This window comes from Schistocerca serialis, chromosome 2 (assembly GCF_023864345.2).
Source record: "Schistocerca serialis cubense isolate TAMUIC-IGC-003099 chromosome 2, iqSchSeri2.2, whole genome shotgun sequence".
Lineage (NCBI taxonomy): Eukaryota > Metazoa > Arthropoda > Insecta > Orthoptera > Acrididae > Schistocerca > Schistocerca serialis.
Window position 1 is genome coordinate 1115236058 of NC_064639.1, and position 12738 is coordinate 1115248795.

Consider the following 12738-nt stretch of genomic DNA (forward strand, 5'->3'; position numbering starts at 1 on the left):
AATGAACCTAGACAGTTAAATCTGTCTAAGAAATGACATACGTAACAGATGAAACTGTGGAGTAGGGGCGTTCATAAGCTCTGATTTATCACCTACTAAGCTATACAAATCCAAAATAGTGAATATAAAAAGGTGGAACATCGTTCCCAGAGATCAAATCTGTTAACAGAACGTGCCTTGTTGTCTGTTCCCTAGTCTACAAACCTCCTATTGGCGGCAGGTTGGTGTGCTTCAAGACTGCTCATTGTAGTATCGAATCGATTTACAAGCTTATAATTGTAAGTGGTGGCACTAACATAAATTCTCTACACACTAGATCTTCCAGGGTGAAATTTAAGCGGATGCTTTCTTCTTCAAATGTGTCGCTACTTCAGATTGCTCCTACCAACCACACGAACAGTAGTCACACTCTCAGGGATATACACTCCTGGAAATTGAAATAAGAACACCGTGAATTCATTGTCCCAGGAAGGGGAAACTTTATTGACACATTCCTGAGGTCAAATACATCACATGATCACACTGACAGAACCACAGGCACATAGATACAGGCAACATAGCATGCACAATGTCGGCACTAGTACAGTGTATATCCACCTTTCGCAGCAATGCAGGCTGCTATTCTCCCATGGAGACGATCTTAGAGATGCTGGATGTAGTCCTGTGGAACGGCTTGCCATGCCATTTCCACCTGGCGCCTCAGTTGGACCAGCGTTCGTGCTGGACGTGCAGACCGCGTGAGACGACGCTTCATCCAGTCCCAAACATGCTCAATGGGAGACAGATCCGGAGATCTTGCTGGCCAGGGTAGTTGACGTACACCTTCCAGAGCACGTTGGGTGGCACGGGATACATGCGGACGTGCATTGTCCTGTTGGAACAGCAAGTTCCCTTGCCGGTCTAGGAATGGTAGAACGATGGGTTCCATGACGGTTTGGATGTACCGTGCACTATTCAGTGTCCCCTCGACGATCACCAGTGGTGTACGGCCAGTGTAGGAGATCGCTCTCCACACCATGATGCCGGGTGTTGGCCCTGTGTGCCTCGGTCGTATGCAGTCCTGATTGTGGCGCTCACCTGCACGGCGCCAAACACGCATACGACCATCATTGGCACCAAGGCAGAAGCGACTCTCACGCTGAAGACGACACGTCTCCATTCGTCCCTCCATTCACGCCTGTCGCGACACCACTGGAGGCGGGCTGCACGATGTTGGGGCGTGAGCGGAAGACGGCCTAACGGTGTGCGGGACCGTAGCCCAGCTTCATGGAGACGGTTGCGAATGGTCCTCGCCGATACCCCAGGAGCAACAGTGTCCCTAATGTGCTGGGAAGTGGCGGTGCGGTCCCCTACTGCACTGCGTAGGATCCTACGGTCTTGGCGAGCATCCGTGCGTCGCTGCGGTCCGGTCCCAGGTCGACGGGCACGTGCTCCTTCCGCCGACAACTGGCGACAACATCGATGTACTGTGGAGACCTCACGCCCCACGTGTTGAGCAATTCGGCGGTACGTCCACCCGGCCTCCCGCATGCCCACTATACGCCCTCGCTCAAAGTCCGTCAACTGCACATACGGTTCACGTCCACGCTGTCGCGGCATGCTACCAGTGTTAAAGACTACGATGGAGCTCCGTATGCCACGGCAAACTGGCTGACACTGACGGCGGCGGTGCATAAATGCTGCGCAGCTAGCGCCATTCGACGGCCAACACCGCGGTTCCTGGTGTGTCCGCTGTGCCGTGCGTGTGATCATTGCTTGTACAGCCCTCTCGCAGTGTCCGGAGAAAGTATGGTGGGTCTGACACACCGGTGTCAATGTGTTCTTTTTTCCATTTCCAGGAGTGTATTTACAACGAAATCCCCTAGAGATTAATTCGTACCTCTCAAATATTGGCACCTGGGTTATCTGGCCATAACATAATTTTCATGCAGTGCAGTGTAAGTGCAATGATGTCGCTCATATCTAACGTCTGGCCAGCAATGAATTGTGTACGGCAGCATAAACGGAAGCAGGTAGTATCAGTATTTCCACGACTTCGGTATTAGGTCCTGATGTGTTGGTAAATGTGCCAACACATTGTAGATAGAGGAGGCCGAAATGGAAGCTATCTAACGCAGACGGGCGTGAATTCTGGAACAGGATAAGTATTGAATGCTAATAAGAAAAGTATGCAGCTCCTCGAATACTTAACTTTTATTTATCCTTGTTGTGAATACAGCATTCCGGATGAGACATTTCATACTATAACTATCAAACTATGTAAGGCTAATGGCGCCTTGCTAGGTCGTAGCCATGGACTTAGCTGAAGGCTATTCTAACTGTCTCTCGGCAAATGAGAGAAAGGCTTCGTCAGTGTAGTCGCTAACAAAGTCGTCGTACAACTGGGGCGAGTGCTATATCGTCTCTCGAGACCTGCCTTGTGGTGGCGCTCGGTCTGCGATCACACAGTGGCGACACGCGGGTCCGACATGTACTAAATGGACCGCGGCCGATTTAAGCTACCACCTAGCAAGTGTGGTGTCTGGCGGTGACACCACAGGACATATGCTTTTTTTCATTGTATGTCGATGATGTGTAGTCAGTTCGTTCTGCTGCAAATACCACATGTATGCTGATGTCTTTCAGTTGCATCTAAGTGCAAAATGAAGAAATTTGAAGACAGCTATAGAGAAGCGCAATACTGACTTACGTGCACTATCAAAATTAGCACAGAACGTAAAGTTAAAGCAGAGCCCATCCAAACACAGGCGGTACTGGTTGTTCTGCTAGGCTCACTACACCGTAATATCGGGACAAATATCAACATCTCTCTCTCAAAAAAGTGTCTAGCAGTAATAATAGATGAAAATCTGAATGGGACTGAGCACGTAACTGAAAAGTGCAAGAAGGCATCAGTATCTCTCTATGCCCTACAAAAATATTAAAATTTCTTCCCTCTTGACCTGAAATTTTTTTTACAAACACTATATTGGCGATCATTGATTACCTTATGTTATACATCAATGTCTTTCTCAGTAAAGAAAATGGCACCTGGAACTGTTTGTGAACGTCTGTGTTCGATGTACCTGTGAGGTTCGTTTCTTTAATCACACAGGATTGTCCAGAATGTAGTTTACCGCATCTTCTTTCTCAGCCGAAAACAATGCTACGAGTGCGAAACATTACGTATGTATTATTTGAAGTCTCCTAAGTGAGCGCGTCGCTTGCAACAGATAGCGTAGCAGCAGAACAGTTTCAAAATGGCGTCCGTAAGTGATGTACGTTACAAGCAACGTGCCGTCATTGAATTTTTCAGGGCAGAGAAAGGAACTGTGGAGAATATTCAAAAACGCTTACGCCAAGTCTATGGAGCATCTGCTGTCGACAGTACAGTTAGTCGCTGGGCACGAAGGCTGAAGTCATCAGAAGGCGGTTGGATGGAGCTCCACGATTTGCAGCGGTCGGGGAGACCATCCATGGCTGATACACGTAACACGTTGCAGCGAGCTGATGTCTTTCGAGGGAACAGACACATCACGACTCGGCAGTTGGAGCTGTATCTATCAAACCGCAAAGGAAGTATTAATGCAATTATCTGTACTCTTGGATATTATATTCAAAGAAGTGTGCAAGGGTCCCGCGGTGTCTAACGGTGGATTACAAACTGCACAGAAAAAATAAACATTTTCTTGATTTGTTCCAACGTTTGGAAGGCCTTTTTCTCCCGGATTATGACAGGTGATGGAACCTGGATTTACCATTTTGGCCCCGAAACAAAAAGGTAGTCGGTAGAATGGCGCCATTCCCACTCCCCACAGAAGAAAAGCCGGCCGCGGTGGTCTCGCGGTTCTAGACGCTCAGTCCGGAATCGCGCGACTGCTACGGTCGCAGGTTCGAATCCTGCCTCGGGCATGGATGTGTGTGATGTCCTTAGGTTAGTTAGGTTTAAAAAGTTCTAAGTTCTATGGGACTGATGACCGCAGCTGTTAAGCTGCTCAGAGCCATTTGAACCATTTTGAACAGAAGAAAAAATTGAAAGGAACTGCTTCCGGCGGTAAGGTCATGATCACCGTGGTCTGGGACTGTGAAGGTATGATTCTCATTAATGTGATTCCAGGAGGCGGTACCATTTATTCAGAAGCATATGTCAACACATTAACAAAACTCAAGACGCGCTTCTGACGACATCGGCACCATAGCAACCCAGGAGATGTTTTCCTGCAACACGATAACGCTCGGCCGCACACAACTCTGAGGATTGCTGAACACATTGGAAAACAGAGTTGGACAATGTTACCCCATCTAACCTACAGCCTTGATCTAGCTCCCTCGGACTTCCACTTGTTTGGGCCATAAAAGCTAACAATTCGTGGAAGAGGAGGTGATTCCCATAATGAAGCACTGGCTCCACCACCAGGACAAGGACTGGCACCGAAAGGGCATACACGCCCTTGTTTCGTGATGGAGAAAGGCCATAGAACGGGATGGAGATCATGTGGAATAATAGGATGCGCAGATAAAACACCATTCTTTCTGTTCCGGACTAAAGTCAAGTGGTGGCACGACGGGCAAAAATGTTAGAGCAGAGAGGGATGTGAGACGACGTCAGCCAATAGAACACTGACCGACTCCTCTCTAGGTCGACAACGTGACAAATGGCTCTGAGCACTATGAGACTTAATATCTGTGGTCATCAGTCCCCTAGAACTTAGAACTACTTAAACCTAACTAACCTAATGACATCACACACATCCATGCCCGAGGCAGGATTCGAACCTGCGACTGGAGCGGTCGCGCGGTTCCTGACGGTAGCGCTTAGAACCGCTCGGCCACTCCGGCCGGCGTGAATTATCTTACTGTAATAAAATCTTATTAATACAATTTGCTTCAATTGCTGTTGTCTAGCGATCCGAGAAAGAGGGTTGTAAGTAGACTGTTTATGTTTTCTTATTGGCAACGTTACGTAGCGCTCTGAATGAAAATCACTGCCTGTGCTGTGTGCAGTCTGTGGCTAGTTTGCATTGTTGTCTGCCATTGTAGTGTTGGGCAGCTGGATGTGAACAGCGCGTAGCGTTGCGCAGTTGGAGGTGAGCCGCCAGCAGTGGTGGATGTGGGGAAAAAAATGGCGGAGTTTAGAAATTTGTAAGATTGGATGTCATGAACTGCTATGTATATTATGATTTTTCAACACTATTAAGGTAAATACATTGTTTGTTCTCTATTAAAATCTTTCATTTGCTAATTATGCCTATCAGTAGTTAGTGCCTTCCGTAGTTTGAATCTTTTATTTAGCTGGCAGTAGTGGCGCTCGCTGTATTGCAGTAGTTCGAGTAACCAAGATTTTTGTGAGGTAAGCGATTTGTGAAACGCATAGGTTAATGTTAGTCAGGGCCATTCTTTTGTAGAGATTATTGAAAGTCAGATTGCATTGCGCTAAAAATATTGTGGCAGTTTAAGGACTGTCATGTATAATTTTTCTAAGGGGACGTTTCAAGGTTTCCTAGGCACACTGTGTTAGACGAGTAGGCAGGAAACAGCACTTTCGTGTGTGTAATTCTCATTATGTTCAATAAAAAATTGTTGAAGAAAAATGCCGTGAATTACTTTCTGTATACTCATCTGGGCCGATTGCAGACAAATGCAGAGATTTCCTTATTATCTGTCTCCTCTGCCGTCTAATAACATACACCGTCCCTAATATCTCTCCTTGAGCCTAACGCTCTTATCTGAACAACGTGGTAGAAACACCCATTGCTGTGAGAACAAAATGCCTTGTGCCTCATACCCCGTTCCTACCAGAGCAAAATCCTTTATACCTAACTCCATTGGTAATTCACGTTCTGGAAGTCATGAGACCAGGTTGGCAACACTGCGCCGACGGGGACTCTTCGAGTATTTGCTGCGATAAATTATTACAAAAAGCGTTGTTATAAGAGCTGTTTTTAAACTTTTACAGTTGTTATAAATATAACCAAAGTGTTGTTAAATTACTGGAAGTGTTAGTGAAGTGTTAAAGAAGATTAAACGGTGTAAGAATTTTATTTGGCTTCTCGCGCGTATAGCACGGATTTTAGGCTTAATTTCACGCGCGCGTATCGTAAGTAAACAGTCACTTAAACTTATATGTAATCACAAGTTTTTTTTATTCAGTACTCTTTCAATTTATTTATATCTGTCTGAATAGCTTCTAGGGTCCTTTGTTTACCTTTTAGTCAGTACTTAAATCAGTTTATTCGATTTCTGCTTTTACCACGAGAGAGAAGTGTGTGACATGCCGTAGGGTCGTTAGTTCCGGAGTATGGTGTGATGGGTGCTGTAGTTTCTTTCATTGGGGCGAATGTGGTGGCGTGGGAAATGGGGACATAAATGAGGCTCACCAGTGGTATTGTAGAATCTGCAGTAGAGATAGGAAAATACTGGAACAGGATGGGAAAATTGCAGCTCTTCAAGCTGACTTAGACAAGGCAAGGGAGGATCTGGACAGGTTAAAGAGGGAGAATGGTGCACTGAGGTGGGAAGTGACAACAGGTAGTAGTGGAACAGGCAAAGGAGAGCATAAGACATATTTGTATTAAATCTTAAAAATAAATTTGACCTGTTGCCTCAGTCGGAATCGGATGAGCCTCATGTAGCTAAGTAGAGGTGTTGGCCAACTACTACAGGAAAATCTAGGTGCAGAGTACCAGGTCACAAACTTTTTCAACCTAATGCACATCTGGGTCAGGTAATAAAGAATGTAGGTTCTTTATGCAAGGATTTCACAAAGGAGGATGCCGTTGTTATAGTGGGTGGTCCGGGAAATAGAATTGACAGAGACTCTGAATATACCATAGAGAGTGACCTGGTGAAGATAGCATCAGCAACGAAGCATACGAGTGTGGGATTTGTGTCTGTGTTGAGACGCTATGATCGGCCTCAATTGAACTTTTCCGTCGGGAGGGTTAACTTGGAGTTGGAGTGGCTGCTTAGGACGGATATAGGGTCCCATATTGGTTTGATTCCTGTGGACGCTAACGATAGGTGGGACTACACTAGGCATGGCCTTCTCATCAATAGGAAAGGGAAGGGAAAACTGTCTGGGTTGATTGCATACAGCCTACATTTAAACAATGTTTAACTGAAAGTAATCAGAAACAGCCAGTTCATCTTCGCCAAAGCAGTTATAATCCCACTAGTATGCAGTATCAGTTGTCTTTACTACACTAGAATATTCCGGGACTCAGAAATAAAGTTGATGGACTACTCATTTGTATTGATGAAATTGACATAATCCGCCTCTCTGAACATCAAGTGACCACTGGTATAGATATGTTAGACATTTCGGGATTTAAGGTAGCTTCCTACTTCTACAGAGTAGATATGGATGGCGGAGGAGTTGCCACATTTATTAAAAACTGCCATAAATTCAAGAATATTGACATTAATAAATTCTGTTTAGAGCAGCGTCTAGAAGCACATGAAACAGAAGAAGAGTTCCATATTATATCCTATATAATAGTAACGATTTACTGAGCACCTGCAGGAAATTATAATCTATTCATAAATCTTCTAGAAGCTCTTTTGGGTTATTTAACAGGAAGAAACAAAGAATTTCTAATTCAATCTTCCAGTAAACATTTACTGCAGTTAGTAATGTTGTCTTTCAATCTCACTCACACTGTAAACTTTCCAACTAGGATCACTAAATCCTCAAGGACAGCCATTGATAAAATTTTTATAGACAAATCAAAGAAACAAAATCATATAATAAATCCTGTAATAAATGGACTATCACATCATGACATGCAGCTCCTTGTTTAAGATGTAAATTCTAAGCAGATTATCAAGACTGCTAAATCTGAGTACAGGAGAGTAGTCAATCAACCAAAAATTGATTGTTTTAGGAAACTGTTCAAAGATATGAACTGGAAAGATGTTTATAGTGCTCATGACATGAATGAAAAGTATAACACATTCATGAACAATGTCAGTACCATGTTTGAAAACTGTTTTCCTCTAAAAGTTACTCAAATTAAAGACAAGTCTACAATAAAACCATGGATTACACAAGGAATAAAGATTTCCTGTAAGACAAAAAGGAAAATGTATCTGTCGACCAAGAATAGCTCCAATGCTTATGATTTAGCTAAATACAAGGAATACTGTAAAATATTAAAAACAGTAATTCAGACATCTAAACAAATGCACTACGTGAAGAAGATAACAATGTCAAGGAACAAAATAAAAACAATATGGGATATAGAGAAAGAGGTGACTGGTAGAACCAGAAAGGAACAGGAGCAAATAGCATTAAGGGTAGATGACACATTAGTAACCGATGGGTATAGTGTGGCAAATCTATTTAACAAGTACTTTGTATCCGTTACTGATAGAATGTCAGGATCAGTAAATAATGCCGTTGTATATCTGAAAGTAGCCTTTACAAATAGCTTCAGGTACATGAATATGTCACTCACTTCACCAAATAAATAACTTCCATAATAAAGTCTTTAAAAACAAAGCATTCTAGTGGTTACGATGAAATATCAACAAAGTTAATGAAGGCATGTTATTGTGAGTTTAGTACAATTCTAAGTTACTTGTGTAACCAGTCAATTATAACTGGGACATTTCCTGACTGGCTGAAATATGCAGATGTTAGTCTCTATTCAAGAAAGGGGATAAAGAGATACCATCAAACTACAGATCGATTCCACTTTTGCCAGCATTCTCAAAAATTTTAGAAAAAGTTATGTACAGGCAGCTGCTCAACCATCTGACCACAAATATCATATTATCAAGAACACAGTCTGGATTTCTGAAGGGTTCTGATATCGAGAAGGCTATTTACACCTACAGTGAAAATGTACTTAATTAATTAAATAACAAATTACAAGCAGCAGGTATTTTCTGTGATTTGTCAAAGGCATCTGATTGTGTGAACCACATCATACTTTTAAATAAATTAGAATTCTATGGTGTTGCGGGCAGTGCTGCAAAATGGTTCAAGTCATACCTCGCTAACAGGAAATAAAGGGTGTCAGTGCAAGGGACTGGTGAATTAAGTCATCAGTCATCGTCAGAATGGGAAGAAATTACGTGTGGTATTCCACAAGGATCCATCTTAGGGCCATTGCTTTTTCTTGTGTACATTAATGATCTCTCATCAGTTACACTGCCAAAAGAAGAGTTCGTTTTGTTTGCAGATGACACAAGTATTGCAATAAATAGTATGTAGAGTGCAGTTCTAGAAAGATCTGCTAATGATATTTTCTTGGATATTAATAAACGGTTTAAAGCCAACTCACTGACATTAAACTTCGAAAAGACTCACTATATGCAATTCAGAACCTGTAAGAGGTTTCCACCCAGCACAAGAATAAAGTATGTAGAAGAGCAGATAGAAGAGGTTGACAGTCTTCAATTCCTGGAATTATAACTTGATAATAAATTCAGTTGAGTGGAGCACACCACAGAATTGCAGAAACGCCTTTTTAATGAAATTTGTCCTAATTAATATATCTCTTTTTCCAACAAACAGCTCAGTTCATATATACAATACCAGGAACAAAAATGATCTGCACAATGACTTAAAAGCACTTACTTTAGTTCAAAAAGGGGCCCACTACTCAGGAACACTCATCTTCAATAATTTGCCAGCAAACATAAAAAATTTACTTACAAATTAAGTGTGTGGAGTGCACATAAGGTTGATTTTGATTGGGTGACGCTCCATTCAGTCCAGGTAATAGTAGCTGTATAAGACCCAGAAGTACTGGTGTAAGATCCGAATGAATGCCGCCCTTCCCCAGATGGGAGTATTGAAATCCTAGTAGTTAACTCACGAAATATTCAGAATGAAGTGCCAGAGTTTGAAGCGCTCTGGCAAAGCTGTGAAGCTCACATAATACTAGCTACTGAAAGTTGATTACGTAATACTATGTACTGAAGTTCACAGCAGTGAGACTTTTAGGGAAAATTTTAATGTTTATTGAAAGGATAGGCTAATGGAGAATGGAGGTGGAGCATCTGTCGTAGTGGACAAGCAACTCAGATTCATTGAAATATAAACTGAAGTGGCATGGAAGATTGTTTGGGCAAGACTCAGTATCTGGAATGGGCACAGAACTGTAATAGGATCCTTCTATCGACCACCAGACTCGCTTTAGAGAATATCTCTCTCCGCTTCTAATCATACAGTTATCATTGGTGGAGACTTTAACCATTCAACAACCAATTTTGAATATTACAGTTTTGTTAGTGTGGGGTGTGAAATGACATCCTGTGAAACAATACTAAATGCCTTCTTTGAGAATTACTTAGAAAATATAGTTCAGAATCCCACTCGCGACGGAAATACATTAGAACTTTTGATAAAAACAGATCTGACCCCTTCAAAGATGTCCACTTCGAAACTGGTATTCGAGATCGTGAGGCGGTTTTGTCACGTGATTATCAAAGAACGAAGGGCAACAGAAACAACTGGAAGGAAAATTGACATACGTTCAGTAAACTAGATATAAACTGGCAGTGTCGTGTCTCAATGAGCAACCTGAAACTTTTTGCAGGTGACAGCAGTAGGTAGAGGAAATGTGGCTCACATTTCAGATAAAAGGTGACCATGCACTAAACAGGTATATGCCCACCAGAGCAGCGCATCATGGGAGGTACCCAACATGGTATAAAATCAGTGTAACGAAGTTTGTAAAGAAACAGTGACTACTATTTAGTAGGAGTAAGATAAAGCATAGTGCTAAATGTATGGAAAATCTGAATGAATAGCATTTGACTGTTAAGTGAACGATATGTAAAGACTTCAGTCAACACTTAAGTCGAAAACTGTCAAACCATCTTTCACAAAACTAAAAGAAATGGTAGTCGTTTGTAAAGGTTGATGGTGGCACCAGAATTAGTTTCAAGTCACTCGCGGGTTAGATAGGAACTGAAATTGAGGGTGAGCTTAATGCAGTTTTCCAATGTTGGTGTACAAAGGAAAACACAAGAGACCTCGTCGTGGACCGTATATTCTATGGCCTTGAACGGCGTAGGAAGAACGCAAATAGGTTGGTAATCATAGGGTGGCGAAGTAACATCCTGTTTAGGTACCAGCCAAAGGAAAATTGCTTGTGGTTAAAGAGTAGTTAAGATATCTCCTATAGTCACCAGCAGTGGGTAAATAATACGCTTCTCCATTTTGGACAGTGATGCCTTCATGTCCAGTAGATGCTTGGTATGTATTATGGCCTTTTTTCATGATATTGCAGGTAACATGCTTTAGATAGAATATTTCGTAATTATAGTCGTTAGCCACCATGGAGTAATCAGTCAGTATCTGTTTCGTTTGCTGCTCGATTGTGGTTCTAGGTAACGAGACATAGCAGTTCAGTTCAGCTGGGGCACTGGGATGAACTATAGCCTAGGCTGTGCCTATACCAGGATCACGTAGGTTTTTCCCTATGACAGCTGGTCTATTTCTGTTGTTGGTTAATGTATGGGTAGGCCTGAGGTCTGCATTAATCACAATGTGGCAAACTCTGTTCCGCTTCTGCTTATTAGCAACGCGATTTTCAGGTGTAGTGCATGATTTCTATTCCCGATGAGTAGCGTCTCTGATCTGCATGAGCTATTTAGTTCATTAGTTAGCCAAGATGCAGATTTCCAACATACTTTTCCGATTGTTAGAGGAGAATATTTGTCACATTGAAAGGGTACAGTACCGCCCGACATTGAAAATAGGTACAACATACTTCATTATTTTTGTCAGAACAACACATTTTATTTGTAAAATAACTCAATTTCAATTAATACAGCGAAGCCGGATACCAGTGTGGGAAAGAATGACAATTTATTTATTTAATTGATCACATGTGCACTCCCACAAAGTAAATCCCTACATCCAGTTTGGTGAGATCTGTGAAATGAATGAACGTATGGTCGTCTGCTAACTGCAGATAGTGAATGTGAATATATGATCATCTTTGAGACGATCCTTTGGCCACCTTTGGTGGGACCAAAGAGATGAAATTTACCTGAGCTTTGAGCGCCTGAAATGTGGCTGACCAATACGGTAGCAAGGTGCTCCCCCACCTCGACAGAGGTGTGAGATGACCTAGAGAACGGCCATGTTTCAGCACTCTGCCGCTGGATCTTGAGCTGTTAAGACCTTTTTTAGTTGTGCTCCATAATGACAAAAGAGTGGAGACATGGTATGCATGTGGAATATTTAAGAGTAGTTTCAAATAATAATTTCTCTATTTCAGGAACTTTTGTGGGGAGAATTAAATGTCAGGCAGGTAATATTAATGGGATTGTAGTAATCTTCAGACGTGACCAACGGTCACAATGAAACCACGTGTAGCAATAAGTTGAAATACTTCCGTGTGCTTAAGTTAAGCTGAATTACTAGCGTTTGTACCATAACTTGAAATATTTAAGAAATGGCGTGTGCAGGTCTTGACATTAGAGACGAGTACTTCCACGTGGTGAGTACTGTGTGAGTCTCAATCTGTGTATGAGACAAAGGATAAAGAGAAGTACTCGTCCATGGTACCAGTTGAGGACTCGCGTGTGTGATGAATATGTTCTTAATATTACTTTGCGTGATATGATTCCGTGTGACGCTAGAATCAAACTCTGAGAGAGAAACAAGGTGAGTCGGCCGTCTATCCAGCAACGCCACTTGGCTTGCATTGCACAGGAAGACGTGCAAATATCTCCAGAGTTCATAGTAGGAAAGTAGAATTACAAAATGGGGCAGTGTCCTGTGAAACTGGGATAAAT